At 33.2% G+C, this 12008-nt stretch overlaps 1 protein-coding gene across 12 annotated transcripts in view; it reads right to left on the bottom strand.

Moving 5' to 3' along the window:
* The window catches only part of VPS13B (vacuolar protein sorting 13 homolog B), a 746502-nt gene that overhangs the window by 592187 nt on the left and 142307 nt on the right, over nt 1-12008 (bottom strand). The gene's annotated exons all lie outside the window — the stretch shown is intronic.

Raw genomic sequence — 12008 nt, 5'->3', positions numbered from 1 at the left:
AGATGTTTAAATGTTACAGTATGTACATTTTCTTCCCCTCTTCTAAGGCAGAAGTAAAGTAAGAGGAATATTTGACTTCACTCCACAAGAGACCTATTTAATAGTTTGGCGGTTATGTAAGTAAAGGTAGCTTGGCTAAGTCAATGTTGACGACATACAGAACGACATGATCCTAATGAGTTGGAAAATATTGGCTCTCATGAGAATAGACCAGATGCTACTGAGCTGAGAAAGCTACTGTATTATTGAATTTCATTTTTATGAGGTAAAATTTATTATTCAACCATTAAGGTATCCCATATGAAATCTTGCATAAAATACTTTTACAGTTACATTCTGGAAAGTAGATTTTAACATTAAGACATCACTTAAATGAGGGATTCAAATGTCCATTTGATCACCTTCAGCACAGATTTTAAAGTCTGAAAGCAATTTTCCTATAAATACCAGATTATTGGAACTACACTGTGAACAAAACAATTAACTACCTGAATAAGGAGAAAGTGGTAGCAAGTTCTTGTTTTCCTGAACAAAAAATAGCCATGTGTGACTTTATATTTTATCTTCTGGAGAATGACAAAGGTTAGAATTTCAATGATTTGAGTACCATCAGAAACATGAACAAAAATATGTAATTCAATAATCCCAATTAATATATATTTCAAACTTTAACAGTTCTGCTTTATTCTTTATGATTTATTATCTTAATTAGACTTCTAATACTTGCTATTTTTTTCATTAACTAATCACTAATGGAGTAGCTAACTATCTTACTGTATTTCTGGTCTCATTTATCAGACAGAGTATGATGTAGCAGAAATCATAGTAACAGAAAGGTCCAAGGGACCTTAAGCTTAACCAAATTAATCAGTGAGTATCTGCGGGATGATATTTAAGAAAAACACTAAATTGTTCTGAGCATAAATTTTCACCATGTCTAACACAGGATACATAACTTGCCAACATTAATATTACTGGTAAGAAGCCAGTGAAATTAATGCATTGAGAAACATCAACCTAAAAAAGGTGAGCCAATTCAGACGATTCAAGTAAGTTTTACGGTATCCAGTCCCTACAGCATGCAGCTCACTAGAGGAGAAATGCTTAGTAGACAGCTGTAAAGTACATAAAAGTAGATAAAAGGATAAGGTTTCAAATTCTATTATCCCACCACATTGCAACAACCATTTATAGATTTGTTGCTCCACTCCCCTTGGAGTCCCTAGCAGAAGAGAGAATATATGGTTCATCATAGGTTTCTGTGAACTAGGTGTGGCCTCTTATAAATAGCGATTTAAAGGGGTACTATGCACAGTTTCTTAGTAAGTCCAAAAAAGTACACCTAATCGATACCCTGAATTTTATACTTCAGTCATCAAGTTCACTGTTCATTAACCTATTTACTCTTTTGCCTTACTCTTTAAATTTTCCTTTGCCCTATTATCTTCTCAGCTCAGACACTGGATCACCAAGACCCCAATTCTGACAATGGTTATCACAGTCTCCAAAAACCTCATATCCTAGAACAACCTCCATAGGTAGTATCCCCATATGCATGATTCCAGCAGGATTCTACATCCAGGAAAAGAAAAACAAATCAACTCCACAAACAATACTTTATTTTGTACTCACAAGAACTCTATGAGTAGGTAAGAAGATATTATCACCATTTTACAGATGAGAAAGTTAAATGAAACTCAATGAAACAAATGACTTTCCTTTAGATATATAATTACTGACAGGATTTCCACACTACATTTCAGTGCTCTCTCCTAAATTTCAATTATTAAATAAGGAAAATATTCTTATCACCTAACAAAGACAGTAAGACTTAAACTACACCAATATCTATATATAATACACAGATTAATAATATTTGATGCGTAAAATTAAGTCTCTAAGAAGCATAAGCATAGAGCTTTGCATTTTATTCTAATTTTTGGAAGAGCTGAGAAAAAAGTCATTGTAGCTTTATAGAACATGTATTACTATTCAATATTCACATTTTCTCTTAAAGACTCTTAGATAAACCATCACAAAATAGAAATAACTGATTCAACAAACTAAAGTCATCTCTTTTTATTGTGACATATTGTGACTGTAATATGGAGTTTGTTAGAGAAAACATCTTTTCTACCTAAAGACATTTTGTAGATGTGATGCTTGAAATTAAATTTCATATTGCATTTTTGAAGCACCATTATTAATCCAACATTTAGAATGAGAAGACTGAGGCACAAAATTGTTGCATATTGTTTTAAGAGCCAATGAAATTCAACATAACATTATTTGATTTTATACATACAGACCTATTTAACAGCTTCAGTTATTAAAAGGAAAAATATGGCATTAAATAGGCATTTTTATAAAATTAATCAAGATAGTAAAATTGTAAAATAATTCTATACTTGTAAAGCAAAAATAACATTGTTTCTGTCCTTAGTTTTCCTAAGTAAAAATGCAGCATGAAACTTGACTACCAAATTACTTTATTTCCTTTGAGTGATAAATTATTTTACTACTTGTCATTGGCCACTCTTCACTAGGAGTCTTATGTTATTATAATCAGGAAATCAATAACCATATTTTCTTAGCTATCAGGATTTCAGAATAAATATTCTTCATTTTTAAAATTTTCCAGAAATGTCCTACACTTCACTATATACAATGTATTTTGCCAGGGACATGGTGCCATACCCCAGCATATTTTCCAAAAAGACATAAATATCAATACTATACCTTTAAGGTAAGGAATTTTAGAATTTGAAAAGCATGTCATTAATTATTTATTATCTAATTATTTGAACTCTCTCTTTGGAAAAATACTAGATTTTCTTTTTGTTATTCAGGCATTTCTCACATCCTCAGTTTCCCAAACTCAAAATTTCAAGAAGCAATTACATAGAAATATAATTCCTATTCTCACCAATGAAAAAGTAGAGCAATAACTGTATTTACTAATAATGTACATCTTTCATGTTTATAAATATAATAACCATAATACTTTTACTACATTATATGCATTCTATTTGATTATATTTTGTACTATTCAAATCTTAGTGGTAACCAACAAGGTTAATTTCAAACCCAAATAAGTCACAAGCTGCATTTTAAATGAAATGCTAAAATAGGAACTCAATTATAAATCTTTCTAAAAATGACAAAAATCAGTAACAGTTCAGTTCAGATATGACAATGTTTTGATGGTAGTAGAGATAACACACAGAAATTGCTTACAAGCAGAATATGTTGCAGAATAGACATGGAGAAAAGAAAACAAGAAGGGAAAAATTTAATCTAGAAGGTCAGCATCACAGAAATTGCTGGTCTTGGAATCAAGCTGAGTAATAAGAGCAGGAAGGATTCTGTGATGTAACAAAGTTTGAAATAATTAAAACAGCAAAAAGTAAAAGAAAATGGACCGGTAACAAAGAAGAAACAAGGCATTCTAAATGATAATAAGATCCAATGTAAAGATATACCTAAAGCTACAATTAAGGAAAAATCAGACAAGTCACCATCAGAAAAGTGAAAAGACAACCAAGAGAACTGCAGAAACATTTCCAAACCATATAGCTGATAACGGAATTGTATCTAGAATATACAAAGATTCTCAAGCTTAAAACAAAAAAAGATAAACAGGCCAATTAAAAAATGAACAAGAGACTTGAACAGACATTTCTCCACAGGAGATACATAAATAGCCAATAAACACATGAAAAGATGCTCATCATCATTAGCCATAATAAAGATGCAAATCAAAACCACAATGAGGCGGCACTACTTCATATGCTCTAGGATAGCTAGAACCAAAATGACAGGTAATAACAGTATAGTGACGACGTGGAAAAACTCGAACATTCATATATTGCAGGTGAGAATATACAATGGTGTAGATGCTTTGGAAAATAGTCTAGCAATTCCTCAAAAGGTTAACTACAGACCTACCATATGATGCAACAATTCTACTTCTAGATATACAACCAAGAGAAATGAAAGCATATGTCCACACAAAAACTCATACACAAATGCTTATGGCATTATTCATTATTGTCAAAACAAAAACAAAAATGTCAATCAACTGATGAATGGATTAAACAAAATGTGGTATATAGATACAAAGGAATATTACTCAACAATGAACAGAAATGATGTACTGATACATGCTACAGTACAGGCAAACTTCAAAAACAACATGCAAATTGAAAGAATTCAGTCACAAAGTACTATGTTTCATATGATCAATTTATATGAAATGTCCAGAACTGGCACATCCATAGAGACCAAGAGCAGATTAGTGATTGCTTAGAGCTGGGTGGAGAGACTTGGGGAATGATGGCTAAAGAAAGTGGAACTTCTTTTGGGGTTAATGAAAGTGTTCTAATATCAGTAATGGAAACAGAAGTCTTAATATACTACAAGGTAAATACTATGTACCTGAAAAGGATGAATTAATTGTATAGTATGTGAATTATACCTCAATAAAACTCTTTTTAAAAAAAAGACTTGTGGTGCCTGGGTGGCTCAGTCGGTTAAGTATCTGCCTTTGGCTCAGGTCATGATCTCAGGATCCTGGGATCCAGCAGGGCATCAGGCTCCCTGCTCAGGGGGAGTCTGTTTCTCCCTCTCCCTCTGCTCCTCCCCCTCCCCTGCTCATATGCATACTCTCCCCCTCTCGCTCTCTCTCAAATAAATAAAATCTTAAAAAAATATATGATCATTTCAATAGATGCAGAAAAAGCATTTGACAAACTACAACATCAATTCACAATAAAAACCCTCAACAAAGTAAGTCTAGAAGGAACATACCTCACCATAATAAAGACCTTATATGAAAAACCCACAGTCAACATCATACTCATAAGGTCAAGAACAAGACAAGGATGTCCATTCTCACCGCTTTCATTCAACATACTACCTAAGTCCAAGCCACAGCAATCAGACACATAAAGAAATAAAAGGCATCCAAATCAGTAAGGATGAAGTAAAACTCTATTTGCAGATGACATAATACTATATATAGAAAACCCTAAAAATTCCACCAACAAACGACTAGAACTCATAAATGAATTCAGTAAAGTCACAGGACATGAAATGATCATATAGAAATCTGTTGCGTTCCTATACACTAATAATGAAGCAACAGAAAATGAAGTTAAGAAAACAATCCCATTTATAATTGCACCAAAAACAATAAAATACCTAGGAATAAACTTAAAGAGATGAAAGATCTGGACTCTGAAAACTATAAAACAATGATTAAAGAAATTGAAGATGACACAAAGAAATGGAAAGACATTCCCTGTTCATGGGTTGGAAGAACAAATACTGTTAAAACGTCTATACTACCCAAAGCAATCTACACATTTAATGTAATCCCTATCAAAATACTAACAGCTTTCTTCACAGAACTAGAACAATCCTAAAATTTGTATGGAACCACAAAAGACCCTGAATAGCCAAAGCAATCTTGAAAAAGAAAAACAAAACCAGAAGCATCACAATTCCAGACATCAAGTTATATTACAAAGCTGTAGTAATCAAAACAGAATGGTACTAGCATAAAAATAGACACATACAGGGGCGCCTGGGTGGCTCAGTGGTTAAGCGTCTGCCTTCAGCTCAGGTCATGATCCCAGGGTCCTGGGATCGAGCCCCACATCGGGCTCCGTGCTCGGTGGGAAACCTGCTTCTCCCTCTCCCACTCTCCCTGCTTGTGTTCCTTCTCTCACTGTGTCTCTCTCTGTCAAATAAATAAATAAAATCTTAAAAAAAAAAAGTTTTAAAAAATAGACACATACATCAATGGAACAGAATAGAGAACCCAGAAATGAACCCACCATTCTATACTCAACTAATCTTCAACAAAGCAGGAAAGAATATCCAATGGAAAAAAGAGGCTAGTCAACAAATAGTGTTGGGAAAACTGGACAGCAACATGAAAAAGAATGAAACTGGACCACTTTCTTACACCATACACAAAAATAAATTCAAAATGGATGAAAGACCTAAATGCGAGACCTGAAACCATAAAAATCTGAGAGAACACAGGCAGTAATTTCTCTGACGTCGGCCATAGTAACTTCTTTCCAGATAGGTCTCCTGAGGCAAAGAAAACGAAAGCAAAAATAAATTTTGGAGATTCCGTCAAAATAAAAAGCTTCTACACAGCAAAGGAAACAATCGACAAAACTAAAAAGCAACCTACAGAATGGGAGAAGATACTTGAAAATGACATATCTGATAGAGGGTTAGTATCCAAAATACATAAAGAACTTATACAACTCAACACCCAAAAAAACAGATAACCCTGAAAATCAAATAACTCAGAAAAATGAGCAGAAAACATGAATGACATTTTTCCAAAGAAGACATACAGATGGCCAACAGCCATATGAAAAGATGCTCAACATCACTCATTATCAGGGAAAGGAAATTAAAACTACAATAAGAGATCACCTCACACCTGTCAGAATGGCTAAAATCAACAACACAAGAAACAACAGGTGTTGGTGAAAATGTGGGAAAGGGAAACCCTCTTACACTGTAAGTGGGAATGCAAACTGGTGCAGCCAGTAACAGTATGGAGGATCCTGAAAAAGTTAAAATTAGAACTACCCTGTGACCCAGCAATCGCACAACTGGGTATTTACACAAAGAATACAAAAACACTAATTCGAAGGGATACATGCACCCCTATGTTTACTGCAGCATTATTTACAATAGCCAAACTATGGACGCAGCCCAAATGTCCATCCACAGATGAATGGAGAAAGAAGATGTGGGGTGTGTGTGTGTGTGTGTGTGTGTGTGTGTGTGTGTGTGTATGGATGGATGGAGAGAGAGAGAGATAGGAATATCACTCAGCCTAAAAAAGAATGAAATCTTGCCATTTGCAACAACATGGATGGAGCTAAAGAATATAACACTAAGTGAAATAAGTCAGTCAGAGAAAGACAAATACCAAATGATTTCACTCATGTGGAATTTAAGAAACAAAACACATAAGTAAAGAAAAAAAAGAGAGACAAACCAAGAAACAGACTCTTAACTACAGAGAACAAACTGATGGTTATCAAAGGGGAGATGAATGGGGGAATGGGTGAAATAGGTGATGCGGATTAAGAAGTGCACTTATGAGTAGTGAGTAATGAATAGAATTGTTGAATAACCATATTGTACACCTGAAACTAATGTAACACTGTATGTTAACATTGGAATTAAAATAAAATTTAAAAAAATAGAAACAAAGGCGGACCAGTGGAATAAAAATAAATTAATTTTTAAAAGAAAAAAAGAAACCAAGGTATAATGCTTCTGGCATAGGGGAAGAAAGTAAACATGGGCAAAGGTATGAATGTGGAAAAGAATGTCGTTTTTTGGAAGAACAAGTAGAATATAATTAGTATAGTGTTAAATCCAAAGTAAAAGACTTGTGTTGACTTGTACTGAGTTAAAGAAATAGACATCCAAGAAAAAAGGATACTGTAGAAGAACATTATCAAACCATAATTATGTTCAATATGTTCAATATAAAAAGAGAGAAAAGCCACTAGGGTGAAGGACAAGAGAAATTGGATGCTGTGGGTTATTGACTACCAATAACAAGACAGCAGGTACCCTAGTAGGGAGGTAAGCTAGAAGCACAAGATTATGATGTAAGGTGAGGCACAAATGTTGACGAGAAGTGCTTGGCTTACAACCAACTATAAAATGGACCTTCACATGTTATGAGAATGTTAAGTCTGAGAGGCCCAAGAACATACATAGCATAACCACTTCATTAATGTAGTAAATGAGAATCAGTTGTGATGTAAGGCAAACGATCACATGCTTAAAACAAGCATAGTAAACAGACCTGAGTACTGACTATTGACACCTCACAGATGCACGATAATAAAATGCTAAAACTTAACATGTTAAATATGTACCTCTTGGATCTTAAGATAGAAAATTTGAAGACAATACTACAAGCACTCTACTAAGAATTTAACAAACAGTAAGATTTGGGGAGTGCAAAAAAGAAATAAGAAAACTGGACACTTGGAAACCTGGCCCTTTAAAAATGGTTTAGCTGATCCTTTTAATTCATCTATTATCAATTTTATAGCTGCTTAATTTGATAAAAAGTAAAATTCCTTGGCAAAGAGGGAAAACTTCCTAACATGATTCCATTTTCCTCACTTCCTCTAATCTGCAAAAATTATTTCCACTAATTTTAGGTTTCTCAATGACAAAACATCAGGTTATGAATCACTTAACCTATAGTTACTTGTCTGATCCATTTTGTACTATCTGTGCCAGTATTCTGTTAGGACAGAATATTTTCAGAGTAAGAAATTTTAAGTAAGATGTTTTATCATAGCACAATCCATTTGATAAATTCAGAAAAGGAAATATAGAATTAGTTTGGCTAGAAAATAGGGAAATTATAACAGTAAATAACACCATCACCTGTTTATTAATGTGAATTTTCAGGTAATCTAAGCCAGTTGACAAAAACAAAAATTTTAAATAAAGGTAGGTTAATATTGTGAGACAGTAAACCAAAAAAGCTCTGGAGAGAACATCACTTCGGAAACAGAAATTGGACCAAAAAAAAAAAAAAGAGAGAGAGAGAGAGAGAGAGAAAGAAACGAATTAGATAATTTCAGACTGTGATAAATGCTATGGCCAATGAAGGCCTCACTGTAGGCTTTATGGTTAAGGACCTAAGAGAACAGATTTTGTACAGTAATTCTACATAAGATTATGGCCGTATGAATGGCAATAACATAACATCTTAGTCCATTCAGGCTGCTCTAACAAAAGACCACAGACTGGGCAACCCATAAGTAATAGAAATTTATTTCTCATTCCTGAGGTTGAAAGTCCAAGATCAAGGTGCCAGCATGGTCGGGTTCTGGCAAAAACCTCTTCTGGGCTGCAGACTGCCAACTTCTTGGTGTGTCCTCACATAGTGGATAGGGCAAGGGAACGCTCACGAGCCTTTTATACAGACATTAATTTCATAAGGACTCCAACCTCATGATCTAATAATCTTCCAAAGGCCCCCAATTACCTAATACTATGATATTGGGCATTAGAATTTCAACATATGAATTGGGGGGCATAAAGACACTCAGACCATAGCACATAATAATGCAGTCTACTTAAATATTCAACAATTTAAAAAGGTTTTTTTGAATGAGATAAATTAATATAATAAATATCATCCTTTTAATATGTATACAATTACGTGCAATTTAGTATATTCACAAGTGTAAAAATTTCAACACCATCTAATTCCAGCACTTTTTTACCACCCAAAAAAACAAACAAACAAAAAAAAACCCATCTAATTGTCACTCCCCATTCCTCTTTTTCCCCAGACTCTGGCAACTATTAATGTACTTTCTGTCTCTATGGATTTGCCTATTGTAAGAATTCCACATAAATGGAATCATAATATGTGACTTTTTGCATCTGGCTTCTTATACCTAGCATAGTGTTTCAAGGTTCATCCATATTATAGCAGGTATCAGTACTGCATGCGTTTTTACATTTGAAAAATATTCCACTGTACAGATATAGAACATTTTTGTTTATCCATTCATCAGTTAATAGACATTTGTGTTGTTTCCACCTTTTGGCTATTAAGAATAATGCTTTGCGATCTCCTTGATATGTGGGATCTAAAAAAGCTGAATTCATATAAGCAGAGAAGTGAAATAACAGTGGTTAGCAGGTGCAGGAAGATGGGGGAAATGAGATGTTGGTTAAAGGGTACAAAACTGCAGTTCTATAGAATGAGTAGATCCTATAGATATGATGTATAGCCATGATGACTATAGTTAATACTGTATACTAGAAATCTACTAAGACAGATTTTGTGTATTCATACCACATTGAAAAAAATAGTAACCGTGAGGAAACATATAGGTTAATTATCTTGATTGTAAGTAATCATTTCACCATGTATATCAAAACAACCATAAGACTACCTTAAATATGTAAAATTTTTAAAAAATAATTACATGCAAAAAAAATAATGCTATGAACATTCATGTACAAGATTTTGGTGCACATATGTTTTCAATTTTTTATGTATACCTGAAAGTAAAATTGCTGGGTCATATGGTAACTCTACATTTAACTTTTTTTTTTTTTTAGATTTTATTTATTTATTTACTTATTTATTTTAGAGAGTGTGTGCACCCAAGTGGGGCGGGGGGAGGAGGAGCAGAAGGAGAGGGGAGAGAGAATCTCAAGCAGACTCTGTGCTGAGTGCAGAGTCCAATGTGGGGCTCAATCTCACAGCCCTTAAACAACTGAGTCACCCAGGCGCCACCCCTTAACCTTTCACTTTTTAAAGATAATGACCACAAGTTTTTTCCCAAGCAGCAGTTATTTCTTAAGCTAATAATTCAATAGCAACATACAAATTCCAAAAAGCAGAAATGGAAAAAATAAAGTAACAGCAATTTTTTACAAAACATAGTTTAAAAAGTACAAAAAGAGATAAACAGTAAGATGAGAGAAAAAGAGTCACAAAACAATCACACCAACCTAAATGGATTAAATTTACTAGCTAAAAGACTATAAAACCTCATTTAAAATATCTAGCTATATGCTTTTTCCAAGACATACACCTAAATCATAAAAACAGTTTTTAAGTAAAAGAATGCAAGAAGTAGTACAGGCAAATGCCAAACAAAAGAGAGTTAATTATAACTATGATAATATAAGAAAAAATAGATTTAAGTCAAAAGACTGAGGAATAGATTCGCTACATTTAATAAAAGAATCAATTTAAAAAGATTATAAATATGTATATATGTGTGGGAGGAGGGTTATGTGTTCATACACACACTAAAATTTGTACACTATTTCAGAGGACTCAGAGAATTTAAAGGCCTTTCATAAACCCCAAATTAACAACTTCTAGGCTGATGAAACATTCGCCTTGTCACTCTTTACAGAATCCTAAAACCTGACAACACACAACTATATAAAATTTTACATTAGTCATTTGGCATTTCAAAAAAAGGCCTCTGATTATAATGCTTTTTTTTTTAGAATTTATAATATATTCTCCCATAGTAAGGTCTGAAATTAAAACCTTCAAAAGCATCATATTAGAACAACAAAAAAGCCAATGTCTTATTTTCATAGGCAAATGAAATAGAAATTTCACAGGTTATTATTTATAAGGATGATTACATTTAATAAAAATATATTCTTCTTTAAAAGCTACTTTTGTGTTACTGACAAAAGAAAGATGATTATTTTAAACTGAGACAACTAAAAAAAAAACAGGCAAACCTTCTGTAAATTTTTTTACCTGCAAAATAAATGACAAGATAAAGATAACATCTCCTACACTGGCATCAAAGCAGATTTTTATTTTTAGTAGTTAACTCATTCAGTCAAGGTGTAAAACTAATGTTTTTCACACAAAACGGTTAATTTGTGGGGGATGGGCTAACTGGGTGATGGACATTAAGGAGGGCGTGTAATGTAATGAGCACTGGGTATTATATAAGACTGATGAATCACTGAACTCTACCTCTGAAACTAATAATACACTATATGTTAATTAATTGAATTTAAATTTTTAAAAAAGGATTAATTTGCTTACCAAGGCTTAAAATATTATGATCAAGAATTTTATTCATATTTACCAGCATAATCAAGTATACTGTACTTATACTTGATTTGGTTATCATTTCAAACATACACATTACATTGATCCCCTCAGAAGTTATCCATGTAAGGCAAAAGGGTTAACTGTGCAAAGAAGGTGGTAAAAAAGAACCTCCTGAAACTATAAAATACATCCAGAAATTGGTGGCAGGGAATGAAACTGAATGGCTCATATCCTGAATTTTACACAGGAGCTGTAAATATCCATTTGCACAGAAATATAGTACACAATTTAAGTTCAGCAGGCTATACTTATGGATTTGAATAATAAAATATTAGTCACCACTAATAAGAATTTGCCAAATACTTGCCAAGAAGATTGT

This window comes from Callorhinus ursinus, unplaced genomic scaffold (genome assembly GCF_003265705.2).
Source record: "Callorhinus ursinus isolate GAN/ISIS: 27379988/994484 unplaced genomic scaffold, GSC_fseal_2.0 scaffold5, whole genome shotgun sequence".
Classification (NCBI taxonomy): Eukaryota; Metazoa; Chordata; class Mammalia; order Carnivora; family Otariidae; genus Callorhinus; species Callorhinus ursinus.
Note: the sequence above shows the minus strand (reverse complement) of the source record. Positions and strands in the feature narration are given on the sequence as shown.